At 39.1% G+C, this 26,456-nt stretch overlaps 1 protein-coding gene and 1 long non-coding RNA gene across 2 annotated transcripts in view; one reads left to right on the top strand and one right to left on the bottom strand.

Annotated features, from left to right (window-relative positions):
• PRKAR2B (protein kinase cAMP-dependent type II regulatory subunit beta) overlaps positions 1-26,456 on the bottom strand; it is a 118,363-nt gene that overhangs the window by 67,145 nt on the left and 24,762 nt on the right. The gene's annotated exons all lie outside the window — the stretch shown is intronic.
• The window catches only part of LOC111520397, a 34,571-nt gene that overhangs the window by 5,775 nt on the left and 2,340 nt on the right, over positions 1-26,456 (top strand). The window contains exon 2 of the long non-coding RNA XR_002724668.1: positions 16,399-16,434. This is a non-coding gene — a long non-coding RNA (uncharacterized LOC111520397). The remainder of the gene's footprint in view (positions 1-16,398; positions 16,435-26,456) is intronic.

The raw sequence follows: 26,456 nt of genomic DNA, 5'->3' as shown, positions 1-26,456 counted from the left end.
TTGAAAAGCGATTAGATACATTTAAAAGAAAGACTAATTACTAGCAAGAAAACATTTTTGTTTTAATCCCTTCTTATGTTTGAGATATGAACGTTTCACAGAATTTTATAATTATCTCTTTTTTGAGATATGAGTATTTAAGGGAGTTTTGTAGTAATATATTTTGAAAAATATTTATTTGCAGCCAAGCGTGGTGGCTCACGCCTATAATCCCAGCACTTGTGGGAGGCTGAGGTGGGTGGATCACCTGAGGTCAGAAATTCAAGACCCGCCTGGGCAACATGGTAAAACCCTGTCTCCACTAAAAATACAAAAATTAGCTAAGCATGGTGGCAGGCGCCTGTAATCCCAGCTAGTCAGGAGGCTGAGGCCAGAGAATCACCTGAACCCCGGAGGCAGAGGACGCACTGAGCTGAGATGGCGCCACTGCACTCCAGTCTGGATGACAGAGCGAGGCTCCGTCTCAAACAAACAAAAAAATCTTTTCTTCCTGATTATAAATACATTCTTGATGAAAATAAGGAAAACCTAGTAATGCTGGTGAACCCCAAAATTGGGGCTCACTCTGAGAGGGTTCTTGGTTTTGCTCAAGAAACAATTCAAGAGCGAGCTGACGATGAAAGAAACCAAATTCATTAGCACAACAGCGTATGGCTGCACCATAGACAGAGCAGGGCTATCCCATAGGCAGAGTGGCCCAGAGCAGCCTGCAAGGATAGCTGTATTTATACCCACTCTTAATTATATGCTAAATAAAGGGTGTGTTATTCACAAACTTTCTAGAAAAGGGAGTTCCCAGAACCATATAAGGTAACTTCCAGGTCACTGCCACGGCATCATTTGTAAACTGTCTTGGTGCTGGTTACAGTGTCTTATGCAAATATATTATAATTCCTAGTTCCAGCTGGGTTTTTTTTTTTCTTCTTCTTTTTTTTTTTTAACTATATCATGTTCTGATCAGGAAAGTGGTGAAAATAAGTCTTGTTGATCTCCTGCTTCACCCTGGTTACTTGAAAACTATCTTTGGCGGTACATATACACCATGGAATACTATGCAGCCATAAAAAAGGATGAGTTTGTGTCCTTTGTAGGGACATGGATGCAGCTGGAAACCATCATTCTTAGCAAACTATCACAAGAAGAGAAAACCAAACACCGCATGTTCTCACTCATAGGTGGGAACTGAACAATGAGCTCACTTGGACTCGGGAAGGGGAACATCACACAGTGGGGCCTATCATGGGGAGGGGGGAGGGGGGAGGGATTGCTTTGGGGAGTTATACCTGATATAAATGATGAATTGATGGGTGCTGACGAGTTGATGGGTGCAGCACACCAACATGGCACATGTATACATATGTAACAAACCTGCACGTTATGCACATGTACCCTAGAACTTAAAGTATAATAATAAAAAAAAAAAAAAAGAAAACTATCTTTGGCGGTACAGTACAGCAGAATGAGGAGTATGGTCAGTCCTCAGTTCAAAAGGCAATGAGGAAACTAAACAAAACTGTAAAAAACAACAACAACAAAAAAAAAAATCAGGGCTCTGGAAATCAACCAAAGGCATACAACAAATTCAACATTTATTCATAACAATAACCACTGATTTTGAGTTAGGACAGTGGTAGCCCATGGCATTCCTGTCTAGGGCTGCAAATCCCTCACCCGCCAGGTTGGTCAGCATGGTGGTTCTACCAGCTTTGCAGGAAGAGGCTAACTTGATTGAGAGAACACAAGAAAAGCAAAAACAAAACCAAACCAAAAAACCAACAGACAAGCAGTAAGGCTAGAAGCTCAGATAGCCTGACACTCGGTCCTGGCTGCAGTGAACAGACCAGCAGACTAACAAGAAATTTAACAGAAAATGAGGCAGAGACGGAGGCACTTGATAAACTCTCCAAGCATCAGTGGCTGCCTGGAAGGCTGTGTGGGTAGGCAGGAGACACTGGGCAGTGTCCTAGCTCTCTACATATCTCTAGGCTACAGCACACTTAGAGAAGATATGAGTTAGCTTGGCAGAAAGTGAAAGCTACTATACTTGAAAACTGCCTAAAATTTGAACATGCCCCCAAGTCGCACAAGTCCCATTACCCTTGCAACCTGACCAATCACTGGTCACTGCAACGCAAAGACACAAGGGCTAACCTTGAGAGGCCAGGGTTAAAAATAAAAACAAACAAAAAGCAGAAACATTAGCAGCCACATACCATGGCAAAGACAGAGCATACAGATTTAGTACAGACAAGTTACCAACAACAACAACAAAAAAAGCAACAACGTGGAGAGAGAGGAAATCAGAATCCAGAACTGCTACATTATATAATCTAAAATGTCCAGTCCTCAGCAAACTTGTAAGACATGCAGAGAAACAGAAGTGTGATACATACTCTGGAAAAAAGCAGTCAACAGAAATGGTCTACAATTGGGCCCAACTGTTAGACTTAGCAAAGATTTCAATTTCAAGGCAGCTATTATTATAAATATGTTCAAAGCGCTAAAGGAAATCAGGTTTAATCAATCAAAGAGTAATGACAATGACTCAACAAATACAGAATCTCAATAAAGAGAGGAATTCTAAAAAAAAAAAAAAAAAATGGAAATTCTGGAGTTGAAAAGCACAATAACTGAGATGAAAAACTCATTAGGTCAGCTCAAGAGATTTGAACTGGCAAAAGAAAAAGTCAGGAAGCTGATGACAGATTAAGATAAATTATTCAATTTGATAAACAGAAAAAAAGAATGAATAAAAATGGACAGTCTTAGACACCTGTGAGACATCAAGTATACTAGCCTAAGTATAATAGAAGTTCCATAAAAAATGGAAACAGAGAAAGAAGCAGAGAAAAATGTTAGAATAAAATGGCCAACAACTTTCCAAACGTTACAAAACATTTATGTATAGATTCTAGAAGTTCAATGAACCTCAGCATAGAATAAACACAATGAAATCCACACTTACACACATTTTAGTCAAACTGTTAAAGTCAAAAACCAGAGAAAACTGTCAAAGCAGTAAGAGGAAAATGATTTATTTCATACAGGGGAACAACAAAACAATTACTAACTTCTTGTCAGAAACAATGGAAGTCAGAAGGTAGTGAGACGGTGTATTTTTTTAAGTGCTAATTGAAAAAACTATTGCCCAAGAATTCTCTATCTTGCCAAACTATCTTTTAACAAGGACAGTGAAATAAACTCATGCCCAGATAGATAATTCAAAGTGCTAATAGAAAAAAACTATTGCCAAAGAATTCTCTAACTAGCAAAACTATCTTTTAACAAGGACAGTGAAATGAACTCATGTCCAGATAGACAACACTGACTAGGAGTATTTGCAGCCAGCAAATGTGCCTAACAAGAAATTAAAGGAACTCTTTCAGGCTAAAAGGAAATGGTACTAGATAGTAACTCAAATCAACAACAAGAAATAAAGAGCACCAGAAGAGGTAAATATCTGACCCACAGAATGACATAAAATATTTATAAACCACATATCTGACAAGGGATTAATATCTAGACTATATAAAGAACTCCTACAACTCAACAGCAACAACAAAAGTAACCCAATTTAAAAGTGGACACAGGACTGGCCAGGGGCTGTGGCTCACGCCTGTAATCCCAGCACTTTGGGAGGCCGAGGCAGGCGGATCACGAGGTCAGGAGATCGAGACCATCCTGCCTAACACTGTGAAACCCCATCTCTGCTAAAAATACAAAAAAATTAGCCGGGTATAGTGGTGGGCGCCTGTACTCCCAGCTACTCGGGAGGCTGAGGCAGAATGGTGTGAACCTGGGAGGAGGAGCTTGCAGTGAACTGAGATTGCGCCTACTGCACTCCAGCCTGGGTGACAGAGTGAGACTCCATCTCAAAAAAAAAAAAAAAAAAAAAAGTGGGCAGAAGACTTAAGTAGACATTTCTCCAACATCACAAAGTCATTAGAAAAAGACAAGTAAAAATCACAGTAAGATACTTTAGATCCATTAGGTTAGCTATTATCAAAAAACCAAAATAACAAGTATTGGTAAAGATGTGGAGAAACTGGAACCCTTGTGCATTGTTAGTGGGACTGTAAAATGGTGCAGCCACCACGGAAAACAGTACAGCAGTTCCCCAAAAAAATAAACAGAATCACCACATAACTCAGCAAGTTCACTTCTGGGTATATACCTAAAAGAACTGAAAGCAGAGACTCAAGTAGACATTTGTACATCCATATTCACATCAGCATTATTCACAATAGCCAAAGGCAGAAGCAACCCAAGTGCCCATCAACAGATGAATGAATAAACAAATGTGGTATCTACATATAATAGAAAATTATTTCATCTTAAAAAGGAAGGAAATTCTGACCCATGCTACAACATGAATGAACCTTGAAAACATTACACAAAGTGAAAGGAGCCAGTCACCAAAGGATAAATATTGTATGAGTCGTCTTCTATGAGGTACCTAGAGTACTCAAATTCAAAGAGAAAGAAAGAATGTTGGCTGCCAGGCTGGGAACAGAAGGGAATGAGGAGTTAAGTATTTAACAGGTACAGAGTTTCAGCTTGTGAAGATTAAACAGTTCTGTGGATGGAAGATGATAATGGGTGCACTATGAATGTGAATGTACTTAATACCACAGAATCATGCACCTGAGAATGGTAAAAACGGTAAATTTTACGTTATGTTTAAAATTATAATAAAAATACATAGACAAATTTTTTAAAATTTAAATAAATATGTGAGTAAACAGAAAAGACTAAATATAAATTTTTGCTCTTCTCTTAATTTCCTTAAGACATCAAATTTCATAAAGCACCAACTGTATCACTGAATTGTTAGGTTTACAACATATGTAACATATAGGTAATAGCAGCACAATGGGCTGATAGTCTATGTCCCTCATTTCCTCCACACACACTTTAATAAGAGTGTTTAATCCTTAAATGCAGCTATCTCCTGAAATATCTCCTTTCAGCTGCTTCCTGGATAACGATCACGATGAAAGGAACAGGGAGGACTATAAAGACCTATTTTGAAACTTCAGGATTCTATCCTGACCATTTCTAGTAATGATACATCTGCTAATTTCACTCTCTCTCTCTCTCTCACACACACACACATATTTAATGGTTCCCCACCACATACAGAATAAAATCCAAACTCTTACAGTGACAGTGGCTTTCAAGGCTACCCTCCCCCACGATCTGATCCAAACCTATATTTAGGGCCTCTCTTCTTCCTATAATAAAGCCCACATATTCCAAATCTTATTAGACTATTCACTATTCCCTGAATATCATATTAACTTACATGGTTTGCTCAGCTGGAAATTTATTCCTTCCACTACCCATTCCCACCTATAAAAATCCTTCTCTTCCTTCAACTCTCTGCTCAAATGCCACATCCTCCCTGACACTTTTCCCCAAAATAAATACACCAGTTAGGATTAAATACTCTCTTCTACGTAGAAACACAAAATGCACCTTATTTATGTTTCTGTTTTGGTAGACTCTCATCTTACATGGGTGCCTAAACAACATATGAGGCAAAAATCTTCTATCGTCCAGGTTATTCTTGAAAATTCCATAGGAAGCCACTGCTGGAGACTGTCACATAGTCTCACAAGAAGTCCAAAACAGTGGCGTTTCCATCATTAAAACTGATTGCCTTTTCTTTCTCAGCACTAGAAGTTACTTCTGACGCATTTAGATGCCATGTTATATAGAAAATGGGTACCCTTACGTCCTAGAAACGTTCACACTCTGGGAGGCATGCAGGAACCAAGTGAGCCTGCAGGAACGGCAGATTCACATTCACAGGCTCTCACTGTCCGCCTACTGCAGGGCACAGACTCACTGAGTGGAATGTACATGCAGCTCCTTTGTGCTTGTGCTCTCTGTGGGATATGTTTAGTATAATCGGGGTAGGTGACATTTGTCATGATGCACTCTCCTCTGGGAGGAGATTCATCATACCCATTTAGCTCCTCTAGGACTTGGGCACAAGCTATACCTTACTTACCTTTAGCAATCTCATAGAATGCACAAAAGAATGTCATGCAAAGAGTGACTAATTATAAATGCTTTGAATTTAACTAAAGTGACAGCACAACCAACCACATATAAAACTACCTCTTCTACAGTTATTACAGTATAATCATTCCAGAAACGATCCTTTTTGCACCAGAAAAAAAAAAAAAACAGTGCTCTTACAAATTAGAAACGCTTACAGTTCTAGAAATAACATCCAATCTCATCTTAAAATGCAACAATTTTGCATAATGAGGGAACCAGGTGATTATCTGCTCTTAATGTTCTGAAGAAAATAACATCAAAAAACAGTTCATAAGATGAAAGATGACAGTGACGTTTAGCCTCCCACTTTATCTCTTTGAAAAACTTGTGGTGTAAATGTAAAGTATTATTTCTTTTTTGGGACCTTTTCCTTTAGTAGCTAGAAGAACTGATATGCAAGATAATGGTCCCACTCTTCTAAAAAGAAACAACGTCTGTCTAGTATTGTGATTTCTTGCCATTCTATGTTAAGTATTATTCTTTTATAAACAGCAATGTTTCTCAACAGAAAAAGACACATCCAAATGGGTCACCTGCAGTTGCACAGCAGGTGGTGAAACAGGTGACTTGAGCTTCCCTCACACAAGAAGCTCAGGGATTGTCAGTTTTCTCAGATTTGCAAACGTGCTGAGTAAACTGCAGATGTCCCCTTAGGCTGAAAAGGAAGCTCAGTAAGCCAACAGAGATACTGCCTTCGGCAAAGAAAGACAGAGGGCTTCTTCAGGGCAGCCAGTCTAAATTAAAAATCAGCTGGCAGATATGGTTCTCATAAGCCGACATGGGTCAGTCAAAATTAGCTCCAGGTGAGGTCAGGGTTTCTGAGCCCTGTGCCATAGCAGACCCCATATGGGCAAATGAGACAACTTCCAGGTCAATTCAGGATGGCTGGGCTAATTAGAATGCTTTCCTGGGATTCTGGGGAAGCCTTGAATTGTGGAACTGCAGTGGCAATGCTCCTCACCATATGGAGAAAGTAGCTGACGGCAAGAAAGAATCAGAGGCAAGAGATTGAGAGATCCTTAACAGGGTTCAAAACCAGGTTCCAGTTGCTTCTGAAGTCCAACTGCACTCCTACCGTTGCTGTGACTTGGTGATTCTGTGAACCACACCTCTGCCATCTCAATAAACCCCCTTTTCACTTGATCGAATTCCAGGTGTTTGCACACCGCAGTCACTTGCAACCAAAGAGAATTCAGATGTTAAGAAGAATACGTGTTCAAAAAGATCATGACAAGAAAACAAGACAAACCAGTTACCAAAAGTAACTGAGAATAAAACCATAGCTCAGTCATTGATTAGAAAGTAGTATTTGCAAGATGACAGATTCAAATGCTAGTGACTTGTCAACAGAACTATAACCACAGAATGGGTGATACATAACTCGGGAATCATGTGTGGTTCTGAAAGGAGCGTCCATGACTCTTTTATCTGCTTATCTGTGCTAGTAGAGAATGTAAATGATAGTCTGCAAAACTGAAATTACTCTCTTTCAACAAATTTTGCTGAGCAAATGAATAAATCTGCAAAACAAGTAAAGTTGGCCTTAGATCTTTAATTTAGTTTTTATGTTCCATGAGTTTCAGAACCACTGCCTGGTATTTCTTTATAAATAGCTTTATCATTTTTAGAAAAATGATGCATGTACCCTGAAAATAACTTTTTAACTATCAAAATTTTATTTTACCATATGAAAAACGGTCTGAAATGCTGAAATGCCTCTGGCTTTAGCAAAACTGATACATGGAAACAACTTTTAATTACTGACCATTTATATATAAGGCAGTAGTTGGTGTTTATGAGGGAGCCAAGTACTAAACAGGGTCCCTAAACTCTACTAATGTAGAACCTTGTTAGGGAGATAAATCCATCTGTTACGGGAGGAGTATAAATTATTATCCGTGGTTATATCTAGAACGATTGATCAACAGTATGAGGAAAGAGCACAGAATTCAGAGAGACTGAAGCATAATCCCATCTCTGCCATTTTTTTCCTGCCACTTATTATATGACCTCTATACACTGCTAAATATTATGCATCTCAATTTTTCTCATGTGTAAAAATGTGACTATTTTTTTGTTTGTTTGTTTTTGAGATGGAGTCTTGTTCTATCACCCAGGCTGGAGTGCGGTGGCACAGTCTCGGCTCACTGAAACCTCCACCTCTCAAGTTCAACCAGTTCTCCTGCCTCAGCCTCCCGAGTAGCTGGGATTACAAGCACAGGCCACCATGCTCAGGAAATTTTTCTATTTTTAGTAGAGACTAAATTTTAGTAGACATGGGGTTTCATCATGTTGGTCAGGCTAGTCTCACACTCCTGACCTTAGGCGCATCCATCCACCTCGGCCTCCCAAAATATGATTATTAAAATCTATCTCCGGCTGGGTGCCGTGGCTCATGCCTGTAATCCCAGCACTTTGGGAGGCGAAGGCAGGCAGATCACTTGAGGCCAGGAGTTCGAGACCAACCTGGCCAACATGACAAAACCCCATGTCTACTAAAATTACAAAAATAAGCTGAGCATGGTAACACACGCCTGTAGTCCCAGCTTCTCAGGAGGCTGAGGCAGGAGGATCATCTGAACCCGAGAAGGGGAGACTGCAGTGAGCCAAGATCGCACCACTGCACTCCAGTCTGGGCAACAGAGCAAGACTGTCTTGAACTAACATAACATAACATAACATAAAACAAATAAATAAATAGATGCCAACTGTATGAGAATCACATGAAGAGTAAACCTCAAAAAATAGATTGATATATTTGGCTTAAGCTGCCAAAAGATGTAAGAATGATGTCAAAAAGATAAACATTCACACTGCTGACGAATGAGGTTAGAATAAGCTCCAGACCTTTGCACACACCATCTCCTTTCCCTGGAATGCTCTCCTCTCCCCTCATCCTCCACTCTGTGCTTCCCAGGCTTTGGCTGAAATGTCAGCTCCTGAGAGAAGCATTCTCTGACTGACCATGTAAAATAGGTGCTAGGCGTTACTCACTAGAGAAATAAATCACCCCACAGATTCTGATTCAAAATAACTGTATAGGATACCTGAACGAGGTTTCTGCCCCTATGAAAGACCATGCTGAAGAACCCACGTCCAATGAGTGGCTCACTGGAATCAAACTTTGACTGCTCTCCTGATGAACTGTGCACAGCTCCCTTTGACCAGTAACTTAATTTCTCTGTGCCTCAGTTTCCATTTCTTTAAAATGGGAATAATAATAGTATCTAAAAGCTGATGAGAGAATTACATGACATACTGTAAATCAGTGAATGTTTGGTATACAGTAGGCAGCCACAGCTTGGTTATATGAGAGGGTTTGTGGCAGGTGTAGTAGAAAATGGGGTTACCAGAGTGATTGAGACTGTAGGTTCTTGAGGCCTCTGAGTTGAGTATCAAATTAAAATGTATTAACTTTATCATATGTGGGATGTTAGGGCAGAGATGTACCAGGTGAGTGAGAAAAGAAGAGGAAGACTAATCCAAGAGAGATCACCTAGCAGCACTATAAGTATTCTAAGTGTGTGATAACCGGAGTGGTAGCAATATAAATAGAAAGTAAGGAAAAGAGACAGGGTTTCACCAGGTTGTCCAGGCTGCTCTCAAACTCCTGAGTTCATGCGATCTGCCTGCCTCAGCCTCCCAAAGTATTGGGATTACAGGCAGAATGCCTGAATTTGAATCCTGTCTCTGCCCATCAGTCACTGTGTAAGCTTGGGCAAGGACTTAACCTCTCTGGATCAGTTTCCTTACTGGTAACATTAGAACAATAATGGTGGCTGTCATATAGAGCTGCACTTAAATAATAAAACGATTTAACACACGTAAAGCACTTAGAAAAGCTCCTGGCTCATGGTAAGCTCTAAATAAATGATAACTATTATGATTATGTAAAGTGGTTCTTACTGGAATTCCAGGTTCTAATTATATTAAAGTTTGTACGCAAAATGGAACCCAAGTTCTTTTTCAAAATGAAATGTCTTTATCCTATGCAGAATCATGTTTCTAATTCCCTTAATATAGTACTTTTCAAGTTTAAAAGGAGGAAATAAGAAAAAAGTCCATATTTGATGGATGAAAATGCTTTTAGGGAAAAAAAACATTAAATGTGAATTACATAAATGTTCTCTATGTATTTATTTCACTTTCTGCTAGATTCTCAATCTACAATCAATGTTAAGTAACAGGATTTACATTGTCAAAATAATATACTATTTTGGAGGGGCATATGTTCTTAAAAGGCACATAACAGAACATATAACACTTTCCTATGTGTGAAAAAGTTTCAATGAAATTTTATAAAACTATTCTGTAATTATATTAAAGTCATGTAGTACATATAATCTTAAAAACATGTTTTAATTTGTGCTAAACAATAGTTGTTATATGTTAGTTATATTTTAAGAACAGAATTAATAATCAATATGCCATGACCAAGCAGAGTTCATTCTAGGAATATAAGGATAGTTTGATATTAGAAAATCTATTAATATAACTTACCAGTATGTTTAAAAAGTAAACCAAATGATCATATAGATGCTATAAAGACATTTTCGGGCCAGGTGAGGTGGTGCATGCCTGTAATCCCAGCACTCTGGGAGGCCCAGCTTGGCAGATCACTTGAGCCCCAGGAGTTCAAGACCAGCCTGGGTAATGTGGCAAAGCCCCATATCTACAAAAAAATGAAAAAATGACCCAGGCGTGGTGGCGCACACCTGTAGTCCCAGCTTGTGGGAGGGAGGCTGAGGTGGGAGCATCACTTGAGCTTAGCTGTGAGCCAAGATCACACCACTATACTTACTCCAGCCTCAGCAACACAATGAGAGTTTGCCTCAAAAAAAAAAAAAAAAAAAAACATTTCTGAAAAATTCTACTTTTTATTAAAAAAAAAAAAAAAAACGCTACAAGTGTTAGTAATGCTACTAGCAAACATATATTCTCACTATACTTTAGGAAATGGGTTGAGTATTTTATATTCATTATCTTGTTAATTAACAATACCTTATGAGCTAGGCACTCTTACTACCACATTTTATGGATAATGAACTGAAGTTCAGACTAAATAACCCTTTCAAGGTCAAACAACTAGTTAGTAGTAAAGCCCAAATCTGAACTCAAAGCCATTGAACCTCAGATCTGTACACTTACAAATCAGAGAAAAAAAAATTAACAGGAAATTCACACAAGAAAATATAAATGGTCAACAATAATTAAAAGGAGCTATGCTTCACTCATAAATAAGGAAATGCCAACTGAAATATAACTGACCTAGCAAATTAACAGACATTTCAAAATTCTGTAATATCAAGGGTTTTACACTGTGTTAAACCTAAGATGGGAATATGAATCAGTATACTGTTTTAGAGGGCAATTTGACAATGCCTATACAAATTTCACATGCTCAAATTTTTTTTTTTTTGAGACACAGTCTTGCTCTGTTGCCCAGGCTGGAGTGCAGTGGTGCAATCTCGACTCACTGGAAGCTCCGCCTCCTGGGTTCATGCCATTCTCCTGCCTCAGCCTCCCGAATAGCTGGGACTATAGGCAACCGCCACCACATCCGGCTAATTTTTTGTATTTTTAGTAGAGATGGGGTTTCACTGTTTTAGCCAGGATGGTCTCAATCTCCTGACCTCGTGATCCTGCCCACCTCAGCCTCCCAAAGTGCTGGGATTACAGGCCGTGAGCCACCGTGTCCGGCCCACATGCTCAAATTTCATGCTGCTTTGATTAAGCAATTCCACTTCTAAAAAATATAACCTGTAGATGTACTTGCAAAATTATGCGGGTATTTGTACCTAAAACCTAAATACCCTTGTTATATACATTTCAATACATACATATAATGGGACACCATTAAGAAGTATTAAGAAGCAAGAGGTGGCTGTAAGTCATTAAAAAGCAAGAGGTACCTTTAGAGGTAAGGTCATGGAAAATGGAACACAATACACTGTTAAGTGAAAAAGACAATGTTCAAAACATTGGATATAATTTTAATTTCAACTAAATATGTATGTGCATAAAAACACCCAAGAAAATACACAACAAACTAACAGATATGGCTATTTTTTAGGACTGGGACTGGGAACATTGCAGAGACAGAACCCTTTGTTTTCGTTTTATACTCTTCTGTACTACTTGACTTTTTTACCATAAGCATTTATCAATTGCACAATAAAAGTGTTTAATGATGTAACTTATATGTATATACTAATCACAACTATAAAAAAAGATTGATTCATAAATATTACATTTTGGAAAATTTTTGATAATTGAATCTTACAGTGAGAAACATGACCTCATCATTAAAAAGGCCAAAAAAGTATTTGACTTACTCCTGCTGAATATATGGAAGTTGGAGATGATTTCAAATTAAAACACAGAAGATTAGTACAATCATCACCTCCCACCCACCGCTCCATCCATGCCCACCTCCCTTGTACATTCCTCCCTCTCCTCACCTTCTTCCAAATCATCATAGAGTGTCTAACATTATTGCTTTTAGATGGCTGAGAGGGCAGGTCTCATCCATTCCGAATTACACAATTTTTCATAGGATCCATAATTACAAAGGAGAATGGTATTTAATAATCACAATTCTGCGAACCAAGCAAACATGACTTCCTCAGTTCTTAGCATCTCCCTTACTATACTATTAATCTTCTGTTTGATTGGCAGATATTTGAAAAGTACATAGACGCTAGTCATTGTAATAGGAGTTAAATCGATTTCCCCTTTATTAAGCGTTTTCTCCCCGATCCAGGGAGAAACAAAGAGCAATAATAAACTGGACTAAACTGTAAGCAAATCACTTCTAAAAATGTACTAGTTTCCTATTTGCATAAATGAATACTATGCTTTACATATTTCTAGATATACATCCACTAATTTGGTTGGTGACAAGATATTTTCAGATTTCTAGCTGAAAAGATAATATGATAACATTTAAATTTAGATAGAAACTAATCTGAATCACTCAAATTGACTGCTAAAAGCATTAAAATGTGAACTATTCTATAATTTGGAGCACAGAACTTTGAATGATGAATTGATTAAAATATAAAGAACAACTTCTTGTTATCAAAAAAACAATAATTTAAATGCTTCACCTATAACAGTATGTATAGAAAAACAATGCTGGTACTGCAAATTACCTAACAATTGCCTTTTGTCTGCTTTATTGGAATTTAGTGAAAAAAAAAATTTAACATAATTTCAAGATTCAGGATAAAAAGAATAACAGGAGAAAATAGGTAGAAGTGGTTTGATTTCATTTCCTGCAGAACAGCCAAAAACACTTGTATGATTTGGTCTCAGTAATCAAAACTGTGACAGTCCTATTAGTCTATAATCTCATTTAATAAAATAGTTAAAAAGTAGGTTTGGCCAGGCACGGTGCCTCATGCCTGTAATCCCAGCACTTTGGGAGGCCGAGACGAGTGGATCACAAGGTCAGGAGTTCGAGACCAGCCTGGCCAATATGGTGAAACTTCATCTCTACTGAAAATATAAAAATTAGCCAGGCATGGTTGCAGGTACCTGTAATCCCAGCTACTTGGGACACTGAGGCAGGACAGTTGCTTGAACCCAGGAGGCAGAGGTTGCAGTGAGCCAAGATTGCGCCACTGCACTCCAGCCTGGGTGACAGAGTGAGACTCCATCTCAAAACAACAACAACAACAACAATAACAACAAAAAATAGGTTTGACTCAGTATTAAGGAATAAAATAATAATAATAATAATAATAAAAAGTAACCTATTTGGGCCTCAGTTTCCACACCTGTAAAATGGAGATAATAAGAAAACTCCCTTCAAATATTGCACTAGTGATTCTCATAGGTCATCTCGGGGAAAGCAAAGTTGAGAAACAGCACTTGGCACACAGTCAATCATGCAGGTTACCTTCAAAACTTATAATGACCTCTGCCTCAGAATCACTGTCATAGATGAGACACGCATTGCGACTCTCCTGCAGGTACAACCTCCGTCTAAGACACTTCAGTCTCACCAACTATAAAGTCTAACACCAAGATCCCTTCCAAAAGAATCATTAGGCCAGGCACGGTGGCTCACAGCTGTAATCCCAACACTTTGGGAGACCAAGGCGGGTGGATTCTTTGAGCTCAGGAGTTCAAGACCAACCTCGACAACATGGTCAAACTCTGTCTCTACCAAAAATACAAAAAAAAAAACTAGCTGAGCTTGGTGGCATGCATCTGTGGTCCCAACTACTCAAGAGGCTGCGGAGGGAGGATCGCTCGAGCCTGGGAGGCGGAGGGTGCAGTGAGCCAACTGCACCGCTACACTCCAGCCTGGGCAACAGAGCAAGACTCCATCTAAAAAATAAAAATAAAAATAAAAATAAAAATAATTTAACTAAGGGAACATTTTAATTTCACTTAACTTCTAATTAATCGTCTATGTAATATAACATGAATGCTTATTTTTTAGTCAATAAAATATAATTCTGAATTACAAATGTCTTCATTATTCTAAGAAGAGCTTTCAATTCTAAGAAGCATATTTAAAATACATTAACTAGCTCTCTTCATATAAATGTACTTAAGAAAAGCAAAGCAATTGAAACAAATGTTTCTAAGGACACAAATGGGGAGAATGATAAATATAAGCAAGTAAGAAGCAATATCATTTTTAAAGTAACATGAAAATAAAGTACATTATTTTTATGGCACAGAATTCAGAGGTAAATTGTAGGCAGTAATGTATCAACTTTATAAAAAGAAAATTGTCAGATCCACAAAATCTAAATAAAGTGAAAATACCAAATAGGTAACTTGAAAGTAGCAGTTTATTTTTAGAAAGCCACAAGAGTAGTTACGGCAAACCTAAGTTTTCCATTTCTGCTACAGATTACCACTCAGCAACCTGCTAAAACTCAGCCCATCTGATAAGCTGCTGTTCAAAAATTGCCCTCACAACATAAAAGCCATGTATATTTGCTGTGTTTGTAACCTACGTACTCTGTTAGGCAATGCACATATTAAAGTATCTATACCTGTTTTTAAAAGGGAGCTATAACTTGGAATTCTGTTTTAAGATATCTAAGGAGAAGGTCAGCTCTACCTTTTTTGATGGTCAATAAAGACAACATTTTGTAATTCCTTGAAACATGTCTAACAACACTATCATTTAAGCTGTTCAGTCTTTCAAATGAAAGTCCCTTTCTTTCCACTATTCTGAAAACAATATACTGTACCATTAATGTATATTTTAATTTTTTGTCAATTTTATGGTTCTGTCTCTGTAAAAAAACCTTAAAATCAGGCCGGGCGCGGTGGCTCAAGCCTGTAATCCCAGCACTTTGGGAGGCCGAGACGGGCGGATCACGAGGTCAGGAGATCGAGACCATCCTGGCTAACACGGTGAAACCCCGTCTCTACTAAAAAATACAAAAAACTAGCCGGGCGAGGTGGCGGGCGCCTGTAGTCCCAGCTACTCGGGAGGCTGAGGCAGGAGAATGGTGTAAACCCGGGAGGCGGAGCTTGCAGTGAGCTGAGATCAGGCCACTGCACTCCAGCCTGGGCGACAGAGCGAGACTCCGTCTCAAAAAAAAAAAAAAAAAAAAAACCTTAAAATCAGTGTTCTCTGGTTTTAAACTCATGATAAAATAGAAAAACTAATTCAGGGAGGGGCAGGGAAGGGGAACACCCTGATTCTTATCGGTAAAGGGAAGACAAGACCTGAATATATATTTTGGTTTTTAGTTACAGTATTAATTTTTAAAATATTATAAAACATTATCAAATGATTATTTAGTATAAAACATATTGCTGGGCTCTCAGAGATGAGACTTACAACCCAATGATCGTAACATTCTCTAGTAGTCAGCTCCAAAGTAGCTGGTTCAAGATGCTGATGAGGTGGGGGTGGGGGGACTGCATTTGCACACACCTGTTTAAAATACCAGTTTAGATTTTTTTAAAGGTGGATCAATTTGTTTTCAAAACTACAGTCTACAAATACAGTTTATGATGAGAGACTGAAGTTGCTTTTCTGTTTTCATCTAAAAAGCTAAAGGATGTTACGTTTCAGAGAAATCTTTGTTCTCCCCCACAAATAACAATACAATGTTAAGTTAATCCAAATTTGGGGTAGGGGAGTTAGTTGTAAGACATACACAAAATTATGCACTTTGGCCAATTAACATTAGGTGTGATAAGTTACAGGAGGAAAGAAGACACACTAAAATTACGGTGTTTTTACCAAGTTAAAATTTGAAAAATCCAGTCTAATAATATATAAAAGTTTATTTAGCACTCAAATGTGTCAGACACCATGCTAAAAGCTTTGCGTGTATTCTCTTCCAGAATAACCGCAACCCGGTTTTACAGAAGGTCATTTAGGTAAGTTGCCCAAGGTCAAACAGCTAATAAATGATGGCCCTAAGATCGTAAACTATATCTGCCTGCCCTGGGCCCAGCCCAGTGCCCAACACACTGTAGGCCCTCACTGAATATTTGACTGTTAAATTTAAAAACAGCTCCAAATCCAGCCTCTTTACTTCTACATCATATTGCCTTCTGTACCTAAGGTAAATATCAGAAGGTTACAGTGCTCTCATTGGGAAGCTATCAGAGTTAGCCTTAAGGAAAGTTTAGTTAAACAAATATTTACAGTGAATAAATTATAACCTAAAAACTATCAATCCAACTACGTCCTCTTTTCTCTGTCACCCTTGGTCATCCACAAGAAGTAAGACCCTCCAGACCACCATCTTTTCCCCAATTTCATCTCCCCACGTCTTAAGCTTCACTAGACTGCAAGTACTTCAAGGGCACAGCGTGTATATTGCTGTGCCTGGTGTAGTCCCTGGCAATGGTAATTGCCTGTAAATATTTCCTCAAATGAATTGCTGCCCTGTGGCTTCCTTCTGTCCATTACTATCTTCCTTCCCAACACATTGCCCACACCCTCACACTCTTTTATAAAACATTACTGACTTTTCTATGCCTTGGTTGAAACTTGGTTCTTCTCCAAGAACGCTCCTTCTCTTAGAGGGCACCACTCCCCGCACACAGTGGGATCTGAAAGATAGTGAGGGCACGCTGTGGCTCCCCACACTGACATCTGGACCACTCCATAGTGCTCCCACTGGAACCTCTGTGCTCCTCGGAGAGCCACAGAAAACAGATGCCCCTTCCTGCCTGGTACCTGGCCCACAGTTTTCATTTCATTCTAACGTGCCACCATCATCACAGACAGTCAATGTCCAAGTTGACAACCCATTTGAGAGCCCATCCTCAACTTACCTTGGCTTCCTTAAATCAAATAAAATGTCATTCAATCTGCCGTTTAGCAGCCTCACCCTGTAACTATATTCACACTGGTCCTTACCCCAGCACACGCTACCTCAGGAATCTCACGCCGCTCTACACACACGCCTGGCGAAATCTTCCCATTCTCCTTGCATTCTCAATTCCTTACTTCGCATTCTATTTTTTCTGTGACCTCATCCAGAGTGCCCTTGTTTCTCAGTCCATTAATTATGAACCTCACTGTTTAGCATAGGGAAAAAGACATGTGAACAAGCAACTACAACATCAAACGATGTGTAATAGCAACAGTATAGGAAGGACGGAAGGAAGGAAGGGAGGGAGGGAGGAAGGGAGGCGATGGCAGGGAATGTGGTGAGCTACAGCAAGGCTAGACAAGAGAGCCCATGGCATGCTCCAAACATGAGCAGGCATACATTGGGGGAGAACGTAGGCACGCCATGGGCCTGGAGCAGGGCTGCCACACACTACCATTTGACAACTCCAAGGGCACTATTCATTCATGCAGGCTGTCCTGACAAAATGCCAAGTTAGCAAAATAAGGTAAGTGTATTAGTTTTTTTTAAAAATAATCACTTCGTTTAGATAAATGTGCAATCTTCCTTTATAAAAGCTTTTTGTAAGAACTTTCATATCTCACATAGCGCACACCATGGTTGTATCACCTAAGCCATGGCAATCTGCAACAAGGTAAGTACAGAAAGTAAAAGAGTGTTTAGATACAATTATAGCAATTTGATATTGCTGTGGCAGTTTTATATTTCTCAAAAGTGCTGGTCTGCGGTACCTCGGGAAAACAAAAATGAAAAACTGGTCCTTCACACAGAGTTGGTGCAGTAGTGACCTAAACTCTGCTTGTAATTAAAGAATGGTTGCACTATGTCTAAATGTCTATTTAGCTACTCATACCTATTTTATAGATCTAACTCCCTGACCCCCTTTCCCCAGCAGTGGCAGTGTTCCTGTAATTAAGGCACACAGGGTTTGGTGGGTTACACAATTCCCACGTTATCTTCCAAGCCCTTCCACATCTACTGGCAAAACCACCAGTGTGAAGAGTCTGAGGACACTACAGGTGCAGAAGGATCCTCCCTTCCCACCACGCCCCCACATGAACGGCTGCTTTCACTATCTTCCTTTCTCCTTTCCCTGGAGGGCTCTAAGAGAACTCTGGGAAAATGCAATTAAGTTCAAGAGATAATCTAATTTCTCATTAGCCTTGAGGTAGCTTATCAGCATTCCAGGGCCTAACAAAAAAGAACCCGAGACTCAACACTGCCACAGATTCCACTGGGCTCCAATTCCCAAGATTGCTTAACAAGTATCAGCAAACAAGCACTGCTAGAGTGTGGAGCAGGAGGGGCAAGAGGCTGGAGATGAGCCAGGAACAGCACTTGCACTGTTCACTTGGATTATTCATAATGAATCACAGGGGAGAACCCATTTTATTATAATACTAGTGTGGGCACTGAGAGATAACAGATGCAAGAAGTGGCTTGGAGGCTCCCTAAATGGCTTCCATCCCACCCAAGGAACAAGCCTGGACAAAAGCCCCCAGGCCTGTGCCCTGGCATCTCAGAGAACCTCTTTAGGTCCCAGTCCCACCTCCCTTGCCCAAGGCTGACACCTCTCGTTTCATCCTGTTGCCTCAGTCAAATTGTCTTTCTGACCCTTGATTTCAGCCTCACCCTGGATATCATCCTTCCGACTAACTCTTCATGTCAAACTCTGCAGTCCTAAAGCCATTTCTTTTTTTTTTTTTTTTTTTTTTTTTTTTTTACATGGAGTATCACTGTGTCACTCAGGCTTGGAGTATACAGTGGTGCAATCTAGGCTCACCGCAACCTTTGCCTCCCTGGTTCAAGCGATTCCTCCACCTCGGCCTCTCAAGTAGCTCAGACTACAGGCAAGTGCCACCATGCCCAGCTAATTTTTATATTTTCAACAGAGACAGGGTTTTGTCATGTTGGCCAGGCTGGTCTTGAACTCTTGACCTCAGGTGATCCACCCACCTCGGCCTCCCAAAGTGCTGGGATTACAGGCGTGAGCCCCTGAGCCCGGCCCCAAGAATCTGTTTTTCATGAGTTATCTACTATTTCATTACAACAATCATCTTGTGAGTTAGGTATTATCCCCATTTCTTACCCAGAGAAACTAAGCCTTAGAAAGGTTACTAAGGATACACACACACACACACACACACACACACACTTTTAATACATAGACAGGTGAGTAGCACAGCTAGTATTCTAACCCTGGTCTGATTCCAGAGCCTGTACAGCCTCTCCTGGCAAGGCAGACATTAACAATTTGAAGCAATGGTAAATTAAAGGATGAAAGGCCTTAAGTCCCTGCTGTCCATAGCCAATGGGCACGCACATATGGTATGCTCACTCTATACCATAGGTGCTTGATGGCAGAGGCAAACTGCATAGCAACACACAGTGAAAATGGACTTTTTACAATAATACTGAATAGAAATACCTAGAATATTCTCTCTCCTTACAGTCCTGGTAAAACATTATAAATCTTAAAGACAGCACAAACAGTATCCTTTCTGTGAGGCAGGACCTGGAAGAACTGTATGTTTTCTCCTTTTCACTTTGAGGATATTATGGCATTTACTACACTATGAATCATCATCAGCTTCCCCGCTAGACTGTGCACTTTGCAAGGACTGTATCTTATTCTTCGTGTCATCCCCAACACTGTCCCTGACACACAAGAGGGACTCGGTAAATGTTTGCTGGATAAACTAGTACATTAATAAAAGTAGTATTCTCCCAATATGCATTCCCAAGTATTGGTGATTACCAGGCTTATTAAACATGAAGCTAATTTCAAAAAACAAAATATGAATGTAACTATAATTATAACAGAAAACTGGTTTGACAATATAGAAACGACCTCTGGAAAAAAATAATTTGGGGGTTAAAAGCTGTTATCGTCAAATAACCTTAAAATAGAAACAATGAACACCAAGGCTACAAAATATTTCCCAAACAAAACAAAAGGAAGCATATGTTCCTTGAATCAGGTTCAAGACACGATCTGAACTTCTGCTATTTCACTAATTTATTGGTTGAATCAGGTTCAAGACACGATCTGAACTTCTGCTATTTCACTAATTTATTGGGAACTAATCATTTCTGTTCAGGGTGATTTCACTGAGATTTGTAATATCACATTTTATACTGTAGGTGTGTGAGACTGAAATTTAAAGATTAATTTCACCTGTGAATTATTCTACATCATAGTTTAGAAAAAACTATAAAATTTTAGCTCTGTTAAAAATATACTATAAAATTCAATGTTCATACTATGGCAAAAAATTAAACAGTGGTTAATTATATAAGAAAAGAAAATCCTTCTATTATAAGAAATAATTACTTATTAGAACAAGTAATGCTCAACAGTAGTCCCTGAAAGCATAGTAAATGTCAGTGCAAAGATTTCATGGACGTCGGTGGGGCATACAGGCCAAACAACAGCTGTGCTAATGCCATCTATGAATGCATAACAGGCAGTATGGGGTACTTTCTTACGGTTAGGATTAACCTTCAAAACTCTGAAAAAGCAAATTTCAAAAACTTCAGGGAGTCAATTTATGAAAGGCAAGAAAAACTGAGTCATGACAATTAAATGCAATAAAAAATCCTTGAATTAGCTAGAATTTAAAAGAGAGAGAAAAAAAAAACATGATAGGACAACAGAGAGATAATCTGACTCTAAACTCTGTATGAGGTAATAGTATTGTATCCAAGGTTAAATTTCTTCAGTGTTATATTAACTAGAAGAATGTCCTTTTTCTTAGGAGATACAGGCTGAAGTATTTAGGATTCCTAAAAGTTTCAATAAAAAATAAAAGACTGCGTGCCTGTGTAAAGATGGAGGGGAGAGAGCACGCAAATGTGGCAAAATATCAGCAACTGGAGAGCCTAGATAAAGGTGCTCACTGAACTCTTTAAACTGTTCTAGAAGGGTAACTTTTTCAAAACAGTATCTTAGGATTAAAAAAAAATTCAGAGTTCCAACCTCATGATGCAAGGCATTGTCTCAAGATTAACTGGACATTTCTAGCCCCTCCCCCAATTCAGAGACAAAACCACAGAGGAAAACCATTACAATTTTTTTAAAAACCTATAATGTGTAAACAATAAAAAAGATGCCCATATTAAAGGATTACTATTAAACAGTGTTATGACTCTCTAAGGCTTTATTCTGACAGGCTAAGGCAAAAAGCTGAGGGGTTTATTGCTTTGTTTTAAACCATGTTCATAAGAAGAGGGCTGACAGCTAACGTTTTGAAAAGCCTAGACTCTCTGTTGGGGGCTTTATTAAAATCGTCCAACACCTATAATCACAGCACTTTGGGAGGCTGAGGCAGGTGGATCACCTGAGCTCAAGAGTTCAAGACCAGCCTGGGCAACATGGCGAAACCCTGTCTCTACAAAACATACAAAAATTAGCTAGGCATGGTGGTACGCACCTGTTCTCCCAGTTACTAGGGAAGCTGAGGTGGGAGGATCACTTCAGCCTGGGAAGTGGAGGCTGCAGTGCGCCAAGATCATGCCACTGCACTAGAGCCTGGGTGACAGAGTGAAATCCTGTCTCCAAAAAAAAAAAATTGCCAGGTCTGATGGCTCACGCCTGTAATCCCAGCACTTTGGGAGGCCAAGGTGGGTGGATCACAAGGTCGGGAGACTGAGATCATTCTGGCCAACGTGGTGAAACCCTGTCTGTACTAAAATACAAAACATTAGCCAGGAGTGGTGGTGTTCACCTGTAGTCCCAGCTACTCAGGAGACTGAGGTAGAAGAGTCGCTTCAACCCGGGAGGCAGAGGTTACAGTGAGCCAAGATCGTGCCATTGCACTCCAGCCTGGCGACAGAGCGAGACTCCACTTCAAAAAAAAAAAAAAAATTAAAAATTAAAAAATAATAAAAATCATCCAATTAAACCCTCACAAGTTTGAATATAGCTGTTAAGATCCCCAAGCTGAAAGAAACAAAAATAAATAAAATTAAACTCAAAGAAGTAAACAACTTACATGCAAATTCACAGAGAAAATGGGAAAACTCTAGTCAGTACAACTTCAAACCCTAGGATCTTTCCCATATATTAGGTGATCAGTGAAGCAACAGGATCAGTTCTTGATTAAAGCTTTACTCTTAAAATATTTACTGAGTTACTACTTGTACTACCACCACTAAATCTTTATTTACTTTAAACGGAGTCTCCCCCTTTGTCACCCAGGCTGGAGTACAGTGGCACAATCTCAGCTCACTGCAACCTCTGTCTCCCAGGTTCAAGCGATTCTCCCGCCTCAGCTTGGCAAGTAGCTGGATTACAGGTGCCCACCACCAAGCCCAGCTAATTTTTGTATTTTTAGTAGAGACAGGGTTTTACCATGTTGGCCAGGCTGGTGTGGAACTCCCAATCTCAGGTGATCCACCTGCCTCAGCCTCCCAAAGTGGCAAAATTACAGGTGTGAACCACAGTGCCCAGCCACCGCCACTAATTTTTAATACTCACAACAACAAATGATATATTATTTCAATTTTTCACCAAAAATAATCATCTTCCAAAAAACAAAAAGCCCATATTGTAAAATGGATTATGTGGCCAGGCACAGTGGCTCACACCTACAATCCCAGCACTTTGGAAGGCCAAGGCAGATGGATCACCTGAGGTCAGGAGTTCAAGACCAGCGTGGCCAACACGGTAAAACCTCGTCCCTATTAAAAATACAAAAATTAGCTGGGCATGGTGGCGTACGCCTATAGTCCCAGTTACTTGAGAGAATCACTTGAACTTGGGAGGGCGGAGGTTGCAGTGAACCAAGATCATGCCACTGCACTCCAGCCTGGGCAACAGAGCAAGACTCCATCTCAAAAACAAATAAAATAAAATGGATTATGGATAATGATTTCTCTGTTATTTTATTTTATTTTTTGAGACAGGGTCTCACTCTGTCGCCCAGGATGGAGTGAGTGGCACAATCTCAGCTCAGTGTAACCTCCACCTCCAGGCTTCAAGTGAATCTCCTGCCTCAGCCTCCCAAGTAACTGGGACTATAGGCAAACACCACCACGCCCGACTAATTTTTGTATTTTTTGGTAGAGAAGGGGTTTCACCAAGTTGGCCAGGCTGGTCTCGAACTACTGACCTCTAGTGATCCGCCCATCATGGCCTCCCAAAGTGCTGGGATTACAGGTGTGAGCCACCACACGAGGCCTCTCGGTATTAAGGATGTACTGATAAGAAGGGATATTAAGAGCTGAAGGGCATTTTAAGGAACCAAAAGCAGTATTTCTTTTTCTTTTGTTTCAAAATGGGACTATGAGGTAGTGTTTTAAAATAAGGTTATGGGGTGCTGTCAGGATGATATCAGAGATATATCTGGAATTCAGAAGAAATCTGACAGTTTTTCATCACGTTTTGCGGAACTTACCCAATCTAATCAGTAAAGTTGGGTCCTATTCTTCTGTTGCCCATCTATGCTTCTCTCCATTAGTCATGCTCTTTACATGCCTTGCACTCCTGTACCAAGTAGGATGCTGGCTTATACAACCCTGAAGCCTCTACAAACTCTTAAGATACTAGGAATTCTGTTTGAAAATACTGAGTGAAACTGATTCCTTTCACTTACAATAATAAAAACTGACAGGTTTGTGGGCCAGCACTGAACACATGAAGAAGACAAGAGACTATAGCACAAATAGTGTTCTTAAAAGTGTAACAATAATCCTAAAGAATATATCTGTTAAGCATAAACATTCCTCTCATCTTCATAACAAAATAAAAAGGTATACAAAGGGGAAATGTTTTGTTTAAATAATTCAGGTTTGAAATATGCAGTATGAATATCAAAAGCCAAAAACTCAAAGATTTAGGAAAGTCAGTTAATGAGTTATTAATTATAACTCATACTAATTTTTTCTTTTGAATCAATAATGACTGAACACCTAGCACTACACATTTTGTATTTTTGTTGTTGCTATATATATATATAGCATTTACTGTTGTAACTTTAATTTAAAAATAGATGAATAAGAAACAAACTCTTATGTCGTACAGACGTCTGGTTGATTTTACCTGACTTACTTTCTTCCCCTAAATTACCATTCTTACATTAAAGTTCTATGGGTTATGAAAAGAAAAAGTATCTCTGAAATAAAACTCAGTCAAAAAGGTATCATAAGAAAGCTTTTTAATTATCAAATACTATTGACTGCATTTTGAGAAGATACTCATTTCTTTTTCATTTTCAGGAAATGTTACTTTTTAAAAAAGTTAATGTACATCTCTACTACTAAACCTCATGTTAGCCACTAAATTAAATTAACAAAAAAACTGTAGTATTTCCTCCTCAGGATGTCTTAAGACTGTTTCTATATTCTTTGCCAAAAAAGTTTTAGACAAACTTTTATAAGAAATAAAGTCTCAAATAAAATACAGACAAGTAGATGATTAAATAAATCCTCTTCCCTTTTTTCTTATACCATTGCTTTTTTAATCCAAAGTATTAAATAATTTTATTTTCCTTGCCTGAAAGACTAAAACTGTATATAAAATGCTGAGTACAGTGCCTGATTCATCACTGGTACTCCATAAGCTAGTTCTCTTTTCTAATAATTAATGTCAAGATTCATTCTCCTAATGGTTTCCAGCATATTATATTACTGGAATAACAATTTTACTCCTTTTAAGGCTTACTGCTATATATAGTGTGACTCCTGAACTTGGTATCATCTTATTTATACCAAATTGTTTCCTGTTGTTTTCAATGACATTTCTTGTTACCTATCATTCTGGGAATAAATGCAACATTTGATTTTAATGCGTATTTGTTTGTGGCATTACATCATCTCTACATTTCTGGCCAAGTCTTGCTAAAATGCACGGACACACATGGGGGTGGGGTATAAAATAATGGCATTTCAAAAGTAACCCATACCCTGGAGCCCCTGATCTATCAGTTAATTTCTTTTTGAGACGAAGTCTCGCCCTGTCGCCCAGGCAGGGGTGCAGTGGCACAATCTTGGCCCACTGCAACCTCTGCCTCCCAGGTTCACACCATTCTCCTGCCTCAGCCTCCCGAGTAGCTGGGACTACAGGAGCCTGCCACCACGCCCAGCTAATTTTGGTTTTGTATTTTTTTTTTTTTTTTTGAGACGGAGTCTCGCTCTGTCACCCAGGCTGAAGTGCGGTGGTGCGATCTCCACTCACTGCAAGCTCCGCCTCCCGGGTTCACGCCATTCTCCTGCCTCAGCCTCCCGTGTAGCTGGGACTACAGGCACCCGCCACCGTGCCCGGCTAATTTTTGTATTTTTAGTAGAGACAGGGTTTCACCGTGTTAGTCAGGATGGTCTCGATCTCCTGACCTCGTGATCTGCCCGTCTCGGCCTCCCAAAGTGCTGGGATTACAGGCGTGAGCCGCAGCACTTGGCCAATGATACGTATATTGTACAACAAATACTAATGGAACGTGCCCAGAAATAAATGTCACATGTCATACAGTTTGAGGTAGAAAGGGTGATTATTTATTCTATGATTCTTAGCTGTGTTTCCATTGAAAGAATTTCACCTCAAGAAGACAAGACATCAGAATACTGATTCTCTCTTCTTCCTCCCTTGTTCCCACCACTGCTCATAAAGAACAACTACACTAGAATATGATCACACTTGATAGTTCTTCTTTGGGATAAAATTTGATGCCTTTCTGACATAAACATAACCTCTCATTCCACAAAAGGCATTACAATCTACAGTTGTTTTCACCATTTAAAATAAATATGCCTTGAGATGACAAAAAAAACTCAGAACGATAAAGCAGATGTTATTCCAATGTAGCACATTATCCTTATAGACCTGTTCACTATATAACAAGAGTAAATTATACCAGTAACTGCCGACAAATCAAAAATAAAATTCAACATTAAAATGTCTTTAATATTATAGCACAGGTATAAATAAGGTAATATTGTGAAATAAATGACTCATTTGTATTATATAAACTCCAAAGATGATCTGTGTGAAATGTTTATCTTGGGTTTAACAAAAAATCTCCAGGTATACTTAAAGAGTAA

The sequence above is a fragment of the Piliocolobus tephrosceles genome, chromosome 8 (genome assembly GCF_002776525.5).
Source record: "Piliocolobus tephrosceles isolate RC106 chromosome 8, ASM277652v3, whole genome shotgun sequence".
Taxonomy (NCBI): Eukaryota; Metazoa; Chordata; class Mammalia; order Primates; family Cercopithecidae; genus Piliocolobus; species Piliocolobus tephrosceles.
Note: the sequence above shows the minus strand (reverse complement) of the source record. Positions and strands in the feature narration are given on the sequence as shown.